This window comes from Danio aesculapii, chromosome 11, assembly GCF_903798145.1.
Source record: "Danio aesculapii chromosome 11, fDanAes4.1, whole genome shotgun sequence".
Classification (NCBI taxonomy): Eukaryota; Metazoa; Chordata; class Actinopteri; order Cypriniformes; family Danionidae; genus Danio; species Danio aesculapii.
The window spans coordinates 21,764,158-21,778,500 of record NC_079445.1 but is presented as its reverse complement, the minus strand read 5'-3'; the positions used below and the strand labels follow the sequence as shown (position 1 = coordinate 21,778,500).

The window sequence follows — 14,343 nt, the reverse complement described above, 5'->3', positions numbered from 1 at the left end:
ACTTACAGTTCAAACTTAGCCTAGTTTTAGCAAAGACGTCTAGGTTTAGATGTATTTTAGATATCTTTTAAACAAACAAAAATATTTTAGATGTCTTTTGAAAACAAACATATTTTAGATGTTTTTTAAACAAACAAACATATTTTAGATGTCTTTTAAACAAACAAACATATTTTAGATGTCTTTTAAACAAACAAACAAACAAACAAACAAACATATTTTAGATGTATTTTAAGCAAACAAACATATTTTAGATGTATTTTAAGCAAACAAACATATTTTAGATGTCTTTTAAACAAACAAACATATTTTAGATGTTTTTAAACAAACAAACATATTTTAGATGTCTTTTAAACAAACAAACAAACATATTTTAGATGTCTTTTGAACAAACAAACATATTTTAGTTGTTTTTTAAACAAACAAACATATTTTAGATGTCTTTTAAACAAACAAACATATTTTAGATGTCTTTTAAACAAACAAACATATTTTAGATGTCTTTTAAACAAACAAACAAACAAACAAACAAACATATTTTAGATGTATTTTAAGCAAACAAACATATTTTAGATGTCTTTTAAACAAACAAACATATTTTAGATGTTTTTTAAACAAACAAACATATTTTAGATGTCTTTTAAACAAACAAACAAACAAACATATTTTAGATGTCTTTTAAACAAACAAACAAACAAACAAACAAACAAACAAACATATTTTAGATGTATTTTAAGCAAACAAACATATTTTAGATGTCTTTTAAACAAACAAACATATTTTAGATGTTTTTTAAACAAACAAACATATTTTAGATGTCTTTTAAACAAACAAACAAACAAACAAACAAACAAACAAACATATTTTAGATGTCTTTTAAACAAACAAACATATGTTAGATGTTTTTTAAACGAACAAACATATTTTAGATGTCTTTTTAACAAACAAACAAACAAACAAACAAACAAACAAACAAACAAACATATTTTAGATGTCTTTTAAGCAAACAAACATATTTTAGATGTCTTTTAAACAAACAAAATATTTTAGATGTCCTTTAAACAAACAAACAAACATATTTTAGATGTCTTTTAAACAAACAAACAAACAAACATATGTTAGATGTCTTTTAAAACAAACAAACATATTTTAGATGTCTTTTAAACAAACAAAAATATATTAGATGTCTTTTAAACAAACAAACATATTTTAGATGTTTTTTAAACAAACAAACATATTTTAGATGTCTTTTAAACAAACAAACAAACAAACATATTTTAGATGTCTTTTAAACAAACAAACAAACAAACAAACAAACAAACAAACATATTTTAGATGTATTTTAAGCAAACAAACATATTTTAGATGTCTTTTAAACAAACAAACATATTTTAGATGTTTTTTAAACAAACAAACATATTTTAGATGTCTTTTAAACAAACAAACAAACAAACAAACAAACATATTTTAGATGTCTTTTAAACAAACAAACAAACAAACAAACAAACAAACAAACATATTTTAGATGTATTTTAAGCAAACAAACATATTTTAGATGTCTTTTAAACAAACAAACATATTTTAGATGTTTTTTAAACAAACAAACATATTTTAGATGTCTTTTAAACAAACAAACAAACAAACAAACAAACAAACATATTTTAGATGTATTTTAAGCAAACAAACATATTTTAGATGTCTTTTAAACAAACAAACATATTTTAGATGTTTTTTAAACAAACAAACATATTTTAGATGTCTTTTAAACAAACAAACAAACAAACATATTTTAGATGTCTTTTAAACAAACAAACAAACAAACAAACAAACAAACAAACATATTTTAGATGTATTTTAAGCAAACAAACATATTTTAGATGTCTTTTAAACAAACAAACATATTTTAGATGTTTTTTAAACAAACAAACATATTTTAGATGTCTTTTAAACAAACAAACAAACAAACAAACAAACAAACATATTTTAGATGTCTTTTAAACAAACAAACATATGTTAGATGTTTTTTAAACGAACAAACATATTTTAGATGTCTTTTTAACAAACAAACAAACAAACAAACAAACAAACAAACATATTTTAGATGTCTTTTAAGCAAACAAACATATTTTAGATGTCTTTTAAACAAACAAAATATTTTAGATGTCCTTTAAACAAACAAACAAACAAACAAACATATTTTAGATGTCTTTTAAACAAACAAACAAACAAACATATGTTAGATGTCTTTTAAAACAAACAAACATATTTTAGATGTCTTTTAAACAAACAAAAATATATTAGATGTCTTTTAAACAATCAAAATAAATCTGGGATTGGCAAAGAAATTCCTTAATGAACGTCAAAATAGTCATGTAATTTAGCTTCAACATATGATGTGACTGGATAACTAGACTAATCATTGTCGATTCATTTCATCTCACACCATCCCATGTGTGAGATGAAAGTGTAAGTCCAAGTGAAAGTCTATCCTCAAAATTATTTTGTATAGATACCTGCCAAAATGGAAGCTACCAGGGAACGCTTTGTAATGTTACAGGGTGTTAACCAAACAAGACTCAGCCATGAGAGAGTCAAAGTGCGCTGTATATATAAGCCTAATCAGTACATGAGCCGCTTTAGCTGTGTGAGTGTAATCAAAGGAGACTTGGAGCAGGTGTGTGTGTGTGGTGCTGCTGGTGCATGACAGGAATTTTGGTTGTTTTTGGGATTGAAATATCACTAGATCCGTGTCTTTACCTGGCTGTAGTTTAGAATGTGTGTGTTTGTTTAGTATCTCTTTTGATTACAAAAGACCTGTTTTGCAGTGAAAGTTAAGACGGCTGAGTAAACTCTCCCCACGGTCATGTGATACCCAGTCAACACTACCTTTTAGGCCTTTTTGAGATAAATTCATTCAAATCTTCTGTAATGCCTCATATTTTTATTAAAAAGGTGTGAACAGTGTCTCTTTGCTTTTACATATGATGATGATGATGATAAACCATGTAAATACAGTAAGTCGTTTGAGGCTTTCACAAGACCCTGCTGTTATATAAGAAGCTTGAGATAGCAGTGAGGATTTTGATCATGAAATAAAGTCAAGCATTTTCTTCGAAGTCCTTGGTTCTGCTCCAGTGACCCCTATTTGATCCTAATACTGTGGTGGTTAGAGTTATTATACGGTATTACGAAGAAACAGCTGGTGTAACATTGAAAGGATAGTTTGTAAAAAAAGAAAAGTGGCTGTTTGTTAATTCACTGTCAGGCCATTCAAGATGTGGGTGGCTTTTTTTTCTTCTACTTCAGTAGGCTAATAAGGAAGAAACTGTAGTCATTGGTGATCATAAAATGCAGGCAAAATTAAATCTGGAGACAAGAAGCTTGAATGCCAAATAGATATAGGCTGGTATAAGATTATGACAGTATGATAACTCTCGATAAAAACATCACGATTTCATGGTGTTATCATTGTTGCTTCAAAATATATATTTTTAAAATGTCTGGGTAAAAAAAAAAAACCTTTTTCTCCACTGAACAGAATATATTTTATTTTAAGAAACATTGAATATATTTTGGAACAGTAAACATGTTAGGTTAAATCATTAAAATAAATAATTGACTTCTGCTGTCTTCTTTACTTTCAAAAACACAGAATTCTTTACAACTTAAAAAGGCATCTTTGGATATCTTCCTATTCTTCGAATATAATGTAAGCCGCTGCACTGTTCAAGTCTATAGCACGCTTGGATGTTGGTGCATAAGAGGTTTGTTTTTCAAATGTTTGCTGAATTGTGGGCTGACACCAGTAGCTTTTGATGTGGAGGTTCCTTTTCTGCTGGAGCAGTCAATTCGAATGTTATCCCTTGAATGGGCATTATCAGTGGTTATCAGCTGATGGGTATGGGTCAGTAGGGGCCTTCTGCACCTACTTGTAGGCTCAGAATGCTGTAATCATCCATCCACATGGTTAATCAGCTGTAGATCAGATATGGCTGAGGCCGAAAGTTAACGAGAATTATTTACATTATTTATAAAATTTCCCATTTATTGTATTTTATTAACGTCTAACCCCTACCCCAACCCTAAACCCAATCGTCACGGTAATGTAAAAACAGATCTGGAGTCTTCTCTATTAGTTTAGCTGATTAACCATGTGGATGGATAATGACAGCCTTTTGAGCCTACTAGTAGGCGCAGAAGGCCCCTACTGGCCCATATCTATCAGCTGATAACCACTGATAACGGCCATTCATTTGAATGACAACATTCGAATCGGGTTGTTGGCCTAAAAAACTACCCATAAAAAACGGAAACGTAACCCATAAATAACACATTTTAAAAAAAATTATATATATATATATATATATATATATATATATATATATATATATATATATATATATATATATATATATATATATACATATATATATATATATATATATATATATATATATATATATATATATATATATATATATATATATATTACATATACAGTAAGAACTATATAACAATTGTTATAATAATATAATAAAATGAAATGTTGATATTATTTTCATACTTAGCTTCACTTTGAACACGTTTACCAAGCATTTTAAAGCTTGGCTGCATGGAAAAGCAAGTGGCAATTAAGCTGAAGACCAGGAATTAAATGAATGCAGGTTTTCTGATACTCACCAGTGAGCTATGAGAATGCTGCAGTCTCACAGCAGTCATTATGACAGGATATGCTGTGAAAGAGCCTATTAATCAGTGTTATATACTGTCTAAACGGATCTTTGTAGTTAGATGCCTGGATCCTGTTGAATTCAGTTTGATCTTGTGAAGAAGTGGTTATTTCGTCCTCGAAGAACAACAAAGGCCTGAAAGACCAACAGTCTCAAGTTTTGAGAAACAGGAAGTAGTTTTATCAATTAAAGCAGTATGTGATGAGAACATTTATGACACTAACTAGCGATGAAATAAAAATTCCAAGTAAATAGCCAAAGTTCAGGATGTATAAAAAATAAACTTTAAAAAGTGCATAGGAGTAACTGGTGGATGGCTGTGGTTAGCACTGTCACCTCACAGCAAGCAGGTTGCTGGTTCGAGCCTCGACTCTGTCAGTTGGCATTTCTGTGTAGAGTTTGCATGTTCTCCTCATGTTCGCGTGGGCTGGTTTCCCCCACTGGCCAAATACATGCGCTATAGGTGAATTGGGTAAGCTAAATTGGCCATAGTGTACGAGTGTGTGTGTGAATAAGTGTCTATGGGTGTTTCCCAGAACTGGGTTCCGCTGTGGCGACCCGTGATAAATCAGAGACTAAGGTGCCTATCATACACCTGGTGCAATAAGGCGCAAGATGTGTTGGTATTTTTAGACCAGCGCAACCCTAATTTTCACATTTTGCACCACATTGTTAAAATAGCAAATCCATTTGCACCACTTTGTGGACTTGGGTATTCCGGTCTAGAAAAGAGGTGTGTTAAGGCGCATTGTTGGCGCGTTTCTATTTTGAGGAACTAAAATAGCTGAAAGCAAGTCTAAAGTTTAGCGCAGAGTGCGTTAGTTGTGTGCCTTGCTTACACATTGCTTAATACACACAGGGTTTACAGCAATATGCAAATATCTTTACAAATGATAAAGAATTAAAGGATTAAAATATTACAAAAATTATTACTTTCTACATGAATATAAAAACCACTACCTCCATGCCTTCTTCGTCTTTTTTCAGTTTATTCATGACAATGTTCTTTTGTATAATGTTATTATTATTAGTAGTATTATTTATTATATGCATATTTAGATTTGTTTTATTAAAAACAAGCTTCGATTTTTATACCTGTCAGGTTTTGGACCATGTGGAGGATAGGACGTGTGTTTGGATATTACTCAGTTTTTTGACCACACTTGGTCATTATTTTTCATTTATTAGTTTGCTGGAAATTAGAACTGAATTTAGAAATAGTTTTGAAACAAATCTTTGCGCTTAACAAACGAAATTAAATATTTAGGTTAATGGATGTCTTCAGTGGAGTGCGTACAACACCGTTTCCTTATCCACAAAAGTAAAGGAGTAAAGTAAAGAGTAAACGTAAAGTAAAGAGAAAGTAAACAGGCCAAATGGAGGAGGCTCATTCATTATCCTCACGCTGCAGATGGTCTGTTTATTTGTTTTCTCACTAGTGAAGCATTCAGTTTTTCTATTTACAAAGTCTGCCATGTAAATAGCAAATGTGCCATGCCACGACTCCTAAAGGGAATGGGAGATAAGCTTTAGACTTTGCGCCTAGATCGTTAAATAGAGCCATAAGCCGAAGGAAAATTTATGAATGATAAAGATTGGATGTGAATAAATTGGAATCCCAATGCAAACACAGTTTTCAAATAAATTTGAATAGATCATATGATAACAAAAATGGCAGAAAGTGAAAGGTATATGGGTGGATGAAGAGGTCTGAAAGTTTTTAAATGTAACATATGAGAAAGAAGTGAAGACCTTTTGTCCATTTTCAAAGTAGTCTTGAACGTCTGACAGCTATTATGTTTATTACCTTTCATATTCATGTTCTAAGGCGCAATAAATATAATAAATAATGGCCATAATGGCTTTTTCTACTGCAGCAAAAAATAATTTTTTTCTTTAGATTTTTGGCATTAGTTTATCACTAAGTGACAATTTTGTTCTCTTTGACTCATTGGATAGAAACAGAGCTTTTTTCGAAAATGTTTCATGCAATATTCTAGTTTTTGCACATAAATTTAATTAGCACTATTGAACGAAAACATACAGTAGCTATTGACAGATTTTCATAGAGTTAGCAAAACTTTTGTTTAATTGAACATTTATCAAGGTGTTTTCGTAACTCCCATCGGTTCACTTTTGTGGTGACACATTGCTTGCTGTGTCAATAGGTTTGACAGGATTTCAGTTGTTTTCCAGGGTCTAGTGCGTTTACCTTGACGGGCTTCTTTCTGGCTGTTTTGCCCCAGGCACTGTTTTGACATAGGGAATATCCAGTACTTGAACTTTTCTTTCTTTCATCTTCCAACTTGTTATGTGCTTCACTTTGTTCCTTTCTTTTTTCACCTTCTGTGTTTTCACATTATGGTGCTCTTTGTATTTTAAATTGACTCCTCGGCCCTCTATATAGTGGTTTGAAATGCTGAAGGCTTTAAGTCTGGGAAAGTCAACATATGGCTCTCTGACAGCTCAGAACAATCGATAGTTAGCACACTTGTTTTGTGTGACAACTATGTGCCCTACTAGAGCACAGTTCAGACCTTGGAGGTCAATCTGTTTCGAATTACCATCATGCTGTAGCGTAACGGTTGGATATATATCACAACATATTCTTCATTCATGGATAAAAATATATATTCTGATATATTAAAAATAAATAAATAAATAAATAAATAAATAAATAAATAAATAAATATATATATATATATATATATATATATATATATATATATATATATATATATATATATATATATATATATATATATATATATATAGTTCTTTAAGTCATTATTATTATTATTATTATTATTATTATTATTATTATTATTATTATTATTATTATTTTGCATTATTTTATGGGAAATTGATAAAATCTAAATTTAGAAATAATAACATTCATTGATAATACAAATTATAATTAATATTTTATTTAAACTTGTGTAGTAATATATCAAAAAATAAACCAATGCTTTGAATGAATAGATGCATGGATGAGTAGACAATAATAAAACTAAAAGCACTTACAATAGATCTTTGTTTTGCTTATTTTTAGCTAAGTTTTATTATTAGCATTCTCTATATTTTTTCTTTTGCTTGCATTTCTTGTCTGTTAACTCATTCTCTTTCATTTTCATCTCCTGATTTGATTGTAGCTCTATTTTTCTTCTACACTAAGCCTGCATTGAACCATCTCATTCTCTAAACATCACCTCATGTCTCCAAGTCTGCAGTAACCCCTGGCTGCCCTCACACCAGCGACCCCCTGCTGATTTTCTAATCACCCATCATCTTATTCTGTCCTAATACCATACCCTGTACTCCATGGGTCCCCTGAGGCCCTGGAATCCAGCTCCACATCTGCATGTTTAACAGGCAAAGGCCACATCTGGGGCGATGATGCCATGATGGAATGTGAGGTATTTTCCGGTCCCGCGCCTCCAGAAGAATTTAGTTGTCAATGAGGCCCCAACCTTCAAACTGATGGGCATCTGTAGGGATGGTTTGGAGACCCCTGATGCACTGCTGATTTTCTTACAGGCAGAGTTCATATCAGTGCCTTCTATTCTACCAAGTAAGGGCCAAAAGTATCCTTTATGTGTGGTATGACAGCGTGCGTCATTTGTTCAGCAGGAGGCCTGATGACGGGTCTCTCTGCAATGAAAGGACAGCATGGTTAAAAAACATGCGGTCTGGAATGATAACACACCATGGTACTGACCTAATTTCTAGCATGCCTGATTTTCTACAAATGCTCTGAGTTGATACAAAGAAGCAACTGAAAGTGACCACAACATCTGTACACATGACAAATAAGAAGGGTGGTGGTCACAGTGGTGCCATAGAGGAGCGCTGATGTGTCACATGCTCTGCTGATATAAGATTACACTACAAGTCAGTACTCAACTCTTACCCCTAAAGATGTTGAGATGACGAGTGGTTTCACTTTATCCTTTTCCAAACTGGTTGTGGTATTAGCTCACTTCTCAAAAACCAGTGGTGCTTGTGTGCCTTTCCAGTGTCTTTTGGGAGTGACCAGTCATGCACCTGGATGTTTTATATATATATATATATATATATATATATATATATATATATATATATATATATATATATATATATATATATATATATATATATATATACATATATATATATATATATATACATATATATATATATATATACATATATATATATATATATATATATATATATATATATATATATATATATATATATATATATATATATATATATATATATATTAATTTTCCATCAGCTAAGTACCAATATTATCAGGGGTCGCCACAGCGGAATGAACCACCAACTTATCACAGCATATGTTTTACACATATGTGATTGTGGGGAAACCGGAGCACCCGGAGAAAACCCATGGGAATATAGAGAGAAAGTATGGGTAGCGGAGAGAAAGAAACAGGATTGGCAAGGGACCTTGAGAACTCTGGAATCGATTTTGGCACACGTTTGTGCATGCTAACCAACTAGGGTGGCGGTACCAACTAGCTCCAACCTTTAATTTAAAACACCTTCCCGGAAGTTTCCATCAGTTCATTCTCTATTCATTATTCCACTACTGAAATTTAGGTTGCTTTCACACTTGGTTCAATTGCCTGGACCGTACCCAAGTTCGATTGTCCCCCCTTGCCACCTTTTAGGTTGGTTTGTGTTCACACTGTCTTTTTTACCTTCTGAACCCTGGTAAGCTTGCATCAACGAGCTGCTGTTGTGTGTACGGCTGTTGCTAGTTGACGGCCACAAAAGCAAAGCGCCAAAATGGAAAGATGTACGCACATCGCAGTCGTTCTGCTTTTACTAAATCTTTTGGTTTTGGTAGCATACAGAAAGCAACTGGCGTCTGTGGTTCTCGCGGGTATGGTTTGTATGTGCGCACCCGAGTTCAGAAGACACGTTCACACTAGCTAAACGTACCGTACTCTGACATCAAACGAACCCGGATGTTGACCAAAAGTGCTAGTGTGAAAGCACCCTAAGTTAATGAAATAAGTATGCAAACTTGGTGATGGGTGCACCAGATGTGCTATTGAAGCCATCTTCAGGATGCGGGGATCATTTTGTTGCATCCCTTAAGTTGAGGTCAGATTACTGTTGCCTGGCAAAATTAATTTTCTAATCCTTTCCAAAATTCTGTCATTCCAACATATGGTTGCCCACAAGTTTTGCTCATTTTTAGAGAATCACATGAATATTCTGCACTAACCAACAAACAACTGCTTGGTTTAAAAGTGACATCTATATTTGGGACTTCAGCAATGCTTCTCTATGCATCTTTACGCTATTGAAAATAAACCAATTGTGAACAAACCTGTTCCTGGAAGCCAGCTATCCTGCAGGTATCAGCTTCGAATTAAACACACATAAACCACCTAAGTCAGATTCTGTAGAAACTTCCAGGTATATGTGCTGCACCTGGTTGGAACTAGACTCTCCAGATCTGTGGCCCTTAGGGATCAGTAATGGACATCCCTGCTGTAGACAATAGAATTTTTGGGGGACTTAATGTAAATGGAGCTTTACGGTCCACTCTGGTTTTGGCAAATGGATTTAAAAGTAATGCACAATATAATGGTTCTGGTATGTTTAATTTGGTTTGGAGCAAAACTCAGCAGTAAGGTGGCCCACTAAAAGCACAGTTGGATGCCCAAGTGAGTGAAATGACCAATGAACTTTACCCACATTATGCTTCCACATACTTGTGTTGTAAAATTTCCAGTTCTCAAGTGTCACCATACCCCTCGACCCATTTGTGGAACTCTAGAGGAAGTGAGCCTGTCTGGTCTAGTGTGTTTGCCTGTACTTTATAAGTGTGTGACACTAAAGGAAAGCAGGCAAGGCAAGTTTCATTTCCTCTCCATTCTGCTAGCTTGACTGATGTCTTCCCAGAATCATGTCTGGTCAGAAACCAAGGCCTTGTAAAATATTTCTCACCAAAGTGGAGAATTCCCCTCAACACCTTCTCATGTACCTCACAAACAAGGCTGGATGAATAAATCAGATATCCTTCATGGTTTATAATGTACTGTAATGTTAGCATGTTGCTAACATATTTGTGTGTATTGTTTTGAGCATGTGTTAAAGTTTTATAGATGCATCATTATGTTTTTTCTTCAGTCATGATCTTCAAAAATCTCCTCATGGCCCATGCTTGTGTTCTAGACTTGATTTGCATTGTGTAGTAATATCATCATTCAATTCCCATCATTTAAGTTACACCAAATGTCACAAATTCCTTCATATTCATCATCTCTTGACATTCTTCACATACCGCCATGTCATATACTAGCTGTATGCCACCTAGGAATTAGCCCTTCTTGGCTTTGCAGAGCGTTCTTTTTCTGAAAGACTGGCTCTGTCTGTGATGACCTTGCTGTTAATTGGGCAATTCCTCTACTCATGTGACCTCAGCTTTTTCATGGCCTTCCAGAAATGACCCGGAGCTCCCTCGTTTGAATAGCCATTTAGGAACCTTTTCCGTCAGCCAAGGGGCCATGCTAATCTCATCAGCATCCCTTTGTTCTTTTCTCAAGAGGAACTGTGATTCTCCTAGGACTCCGTCTTATGTGGTTAAGCATGTGTTTTGCATCTTTGCATATGAAAAAGTAAATTAGTGTGTTCAGGAGATCTTAGGATGTTTCTCAGGACTGTCAGTGGCTCGGTTTGGTCAACAGTTATTTCAGATTTTCCAAAATTTAAAGATGTGATTTAGTTGTGTATTCTTTTTTTTTTTTGCTGTAGCATTACAAGAAGTGTTCACACCATTTTTTGGCGCACATCACTATGGTTTTCCATCAGAAACTCACCTTCTTTGAATCTTTTGACCTTTATTTTTTTGCTTCGCTTTTCACTACATGTTCAAACCAGTTTCGTTCCTCTTGGATCCCCAAGTGTTGCTATATACCAACATGCTGTGGGATCATTGGCAGAGTAACATCAAGATCTAATTCCACTCTTTACCTCAGCCGTAGCCTCCAAACATCCAAATGCAATTATTTCTGCTACACTTCTTAACCACAGTTGTTTAGATGGGGGGAAAGGGTGTATGGGAAAGTTGCTCGAGTGAAAGTTATTGGTGAGTGTGGTGTGCACACCTAAAAGCTTTGAACATCCTTGGAATGTTTAGTTACATTGGCAGTTGAATTGTGATTGTTAAAGTGTTGTTTGAAGTTAGTATTTTCTGAAATGAGCTGCTCTGCTATTCGTTCCCTAATTAGTCAGCAACCTTCTTAGGCACAATTCTAAAATATAATTATGTAAATCTCAGTTGCTTGCCTTTTTGATCTACAGAAATACCTTTGACTGTCTGATGACAACAGTTTGGTTTATTGTATTCTAATCCTATCATCAGAAGAGTTACATAAGTCCTTTCCCCAATGTTGACAGATGTTGAGCAGGGGAACAGGCTGTGATGTACCTCCATAGAGCCCCCCGCTGTGTTCTGAATGTTGGCTGATTTCCACTCTCTTTGAACTGGCAGGGAGGAGCGTCTGTCTGAAGTCTTTTCGGCAGGCAAAGCCAGGGGGAATGTCCTGTACAGAGAGACAGTCCCCGTCGAGTGATATGATTAGTCCAACACACTCTTCAACATGGAGGACTGTGTTAGACAAGTGCTAATACACCTCCTCCACTCCACGTGAGCTTTAATACACAGACCAAGACTAATTCAGGACATTAGTAGTGATTGGTTTTAGCCTAGAATATGTGTTATTGACATTGACTTTTAATTTTCTAAAAGGGGTTCGGATAGTGTTGAGATATACAATAGAGAATTGATTTTTTGGAAGTGCAGCTTGGTAATACCTTAATTTTAACGTGTTCTTTAGAAATTTCCTTTAAGAAATAAATGCACTTTAAAAGTATTTGGTTTTTGCACTTTAGAATTAAATGTACATCAAATTTGTGCTGTCTTTATTTTACCTTGACCTTTTTAGTTACTTAATTGAACTCTTCAACACCTAAAGTAAAAACATGATTTCTGAACTACTTGAAAGCTCCAGTTTTTGTAAAACGAGGGCGCGGCACAGTAACTCAGTGGTTAGCACTGTTGCCTCACAGCAAGAAGGTTGCTGGTTCAAGTTGCTAGTTTCCTCCGGATCCTCTGGTGTCCCCTATAGTCCAAAAACATGAGCTTTAGGTGAATTGAATAAACTAAATTGGCCGTAGTGTACTGTATGTGTGTGTGTATGTGTGTAAATGAGTGTGTATTGGAGTTTCCCAGTACTGGGTTGCGGCTGGAAGGAGCATCTGCTGGAATAATTACTGGTTCATTCCGCTGTGGTGACCTCTGAAATAGAGACTAAACCGAAGGCAAATTAATAAATTACGCCAACCGGATTTTACAAAGTAGGACATGGTCCTGGATTAACGTCTATGTTGATCCTCGAACAACATTCCAATCAGACAATCAGAATTAAGGAATATGTTAACGTTTATGTTAAGCTTATACGGTTAGGTTTATGCACTTCTACACGATTGTTATCCAACTATTATTCCCCTCAGATTTTGGGAATAATTTACAGTTGTGGTTGGGTTTAGGGTTAGGGAAATAGGTATGGATTACATTTTTAAAAAAAAAATATGTTCCAGGATCAACATAGATGTTAATCCAGAATCGCATCGAACTTGGCAAAATCATGATGTGCATCAGAAATTGACTTAAAATGGAGTTCTTTATTTTTGTTTTTCTGTTTTTGTTCAAACAGAAACCACTGTAAATTGATGTGACCAAATAGAACAATAGAAGTCTGTGCAAGAAGATTTTTTCACCCTCAAGCTAAACTTTCATCACAATGATTCCTATTGGAAACTCTGAAATGATTTTTTCATCATTTTTTAATTAGCTGAGAATTCAAACAAGCATCATTTATTCATTTTTTTTTTGTAGGACTGGATGTACTGTCATTTGTTATCGGCTTTTAGTGAACTAAAGGGTTTCTAAAATGAGAGCTGTGCTAGCAAAATTCATGTGGCTCAATTCCGGCTCACATCAGACACTGACATCCGGCCCACATACCGCACATACCGCACTTGGGCAGTCCGTTCCTGTTTGCCAGATCTGGGCCACAATTAAGCCATAGCGATACCATACATCAACCAGAATTCAACCAAATGAACCAGAACTCACCCTATTCTGGGCCACAGTTTGCTTTTATTCTGGCCCAGATCTGACCCCTACCAGACACTTACATCCGGACCACATACTGAATGGAATGATGGCTCTAGGGTGGTCCATTCCTGTTTGTCAGATGTGGGCCACAAATATTCCAAAGCAATACCACATATCAGCCAGAATTCAACCAAATGAACCAGAACTGACCCTATTCTGGGCCACAGTTTGCTTTTATTCTGGCCCAGATCTGGCCTACACCAGAGACTTACATCCGGACCACATAGTGAATGGAATGATGGCTCTCGGGTGGTCCGCTCCTGTTTGCCAGATCTGGGCCACAAATTAGCTATATTACTACCCATATCTGTTATGTCAAAGAGCTATGGCTTGACCCCTATAATTATCAAATAGTCCCTTACTTGATATTTACCAAAAGTGACCTATCATATGTTTTAGGATAACAGTACC

At 34.4% G+C, this 14,343-nt stretch overlaps 1 protein-coding gene across 3 annotated transcripts in view; it reads left to right on the top strand.

The window, feature by feature from the left end:
* srgap2 (SLIT-ROBO Rho GTPase activating protein 2) overlaps positions 1 to 14,343 on the top strand; it is a 183,590-nt gene that overhangs the window by 91,337 nt on the left and 77,910 nt on the right. The window lies entirely within an intron of this gene.